This window comes from Mandrillus leucophaeus, unplaced genomic scaffold (genome assembly GCF_000951045.1).
Source record: "Mandrillus leucophaeus isolate KB7577 unplaced genomic scaffold, Mleu.le_1.0 Scaffold392, whole genome shotgun sequence".
Classification (NCBI taxonomy): Eukaryota; Metazoa; Chordata; class Mammalia; order Primates; family Cercopithecidae; genus Mandrillus; species Mandrillus leucophaeus.
Window position 1 is genome coordinate 1783053 of NW_012104165.1, and position 2203 is coordinate 1785255.

The window sequence follows — 2203 nt, forward strand, 5'->3', positions numbered from 1 at the left end:
TAAAAGTTTTCAAAGGTATTAATATAAATACACATTTTTTTATATTGAATTAGCCAGAGGAAAGCAATTTCTATCTGCCAACTTTACTTTTTTCTTTTCACCTGGCTGCCTCTCTTCACATTCTAGCCCCAAGAAGGAAATTCCATTTCTTTACTCAATGGCTGCATTCTTAGATCCTGTTTTAAATATCTTTGGTTAATGAGTTCACAAGCAAGGGGTATGAGAAACTGGTGCAAAACCTCCACTAACTTATATGAGTTCAGAAGTTTGTTTCTTTGTCTCTGATTTTTAAGAGCTTTAATAAAATAAAATCAACCTGAGACACATTCATACTACAAATCCTGAAAACAGGGTTTGTGGAGGACAAAGTCTGCCCTTTCCTCACCAACCTCTTGCCATATCTTCAGCAAACATTAGGGCACGGTGGCTCACACTTGCGATCCCAGAACTTTGGGAGGCCAGGGCAGGTGGATCACTTGAGGTCAGGAGTTGGAGATCAGCCTGGCCAACATGGTGAAACCGCGTCCCTACTAAAAAATGCAAAAATTGGCTGGGCATGGTAGTGGGTGCCTGTAATCCCAGCCACTCAGAAGGCTGAGGCAGGAGAACAGCTTGAACCCAGGAGGCGGAAGTTGCAGTGAGCCAAGACCACGCCATTGCACTCCAGCCTGGGTAACAGAGCAAGACTCTGCTTCAAAACAAACAAACAAACAAAAACTTATTGAATGGATCAGATGATGAGATTTCCAATTTCTTAGTGGACATCTAGAATTATTGATGAGAGGATTGGATGAGAACTGAGAACTGTTCAACATTGAAGACAACATGTCTTCCTATGAGTGATACTGACATTGTCAAAGACAAAATGAATCCAAAAGTCACTCTTTTTCAAACTGTCTTTTGAATTCAGGATTTTTGTCTCTAAAGAAAATATCTGGAGCAGGTGCTTCGGAGGAAATCTGTCTGGCTTTGAAACTTGTCCTGCTACATGTTGGCTGTGAGCTATATGGCCAATTATTTCACCTCTGAAAAAGTTGGTTTCTCGAAGGAATTATGTACTCATTTAATGTAACCCGTTGTTATTACATTATCCACGTGTAATCTCCAGCTACCTCAAACATTCAGGGTCATATTGACCACAGTCAGAACTCGACCTTGGATTCTATAAGTAGGATTTCAATTTGCCCTTGAGAAACCCAGTTAATTTCAGTGACTTCAAAACTCAAACTTCTCTACACCTGGTGGTAAGTGTACCTCAACTATCACTCACCTGGAAAAGACAGTATGATTCAGTTTAAGAGCACTAAATCCTGGATTTGGCAAAACTTTAAAACCAATAAAAGTCTATAAAACAAAACAAAAAAGTGGAAATGCCCATTTCTAATTTCTCTAGTTTAGGGAGGAAAGCAATATACAGCCCCTATAATGAAGAACACAAGATTTTCAGGTAATGTCAATTAAATGAAAGCTCATCTGTACTAAAAACATGAGACACGTTTTTGTTTCCTCAGCTTTTGTCTGCCATACTCTGGAAGCCTTAGAAGTGGATGATCAGTGCTTGATGTGTGCTGCAGAAGAAGGAGCTGCCCCCAAGGCTTCCTGCTAATTCAAATAACAAAGCCAGCGAAGAAAGACAGAAAGGGGAGAGAGAGAGCGTGCTACATTTAACGGAGTTTCACTCTTGTTGCCCAGGCTGGAGTGCAATGGCCTGATCTTGGCTCACCGCAACCTCCCTCTACTGGGTTCAAGTGATTCTCCCGCGTCAGCCTCCCAAGTACCTGGGATTACAGACATAGGCCACCACACCCGGCTAATTTTGTATTTTTAGTAGAGGCAGACGGATCACCTGAGGTCAGGAGTTTGGGACCATCCTGGCCAACATGGTGAAACCCCATCTCTACTAAAAATACAAAAATTAACCAGGAGTGATGGTGGGCACCTGTAATCCCAGCTACTCGGGAGGCTGAGGCAGGGAGAATTTCTTGAATCCTGGAGGGGGAGGTTGCAGTGAGCCGAGGTCACACCACTGCACTCCAGCCTGAGTGACAGAGCGAGGCTCTGTCTCAAAAATAAATAAACAGAATAATTGTTTTAAAAACATATATGTGTATATATGTTATATATACATATATTAAATATATATATATGTGTTAGGAAGTAACCACATATTTTTTAATTGAAGAGATTTTGAAAATGAAAATGT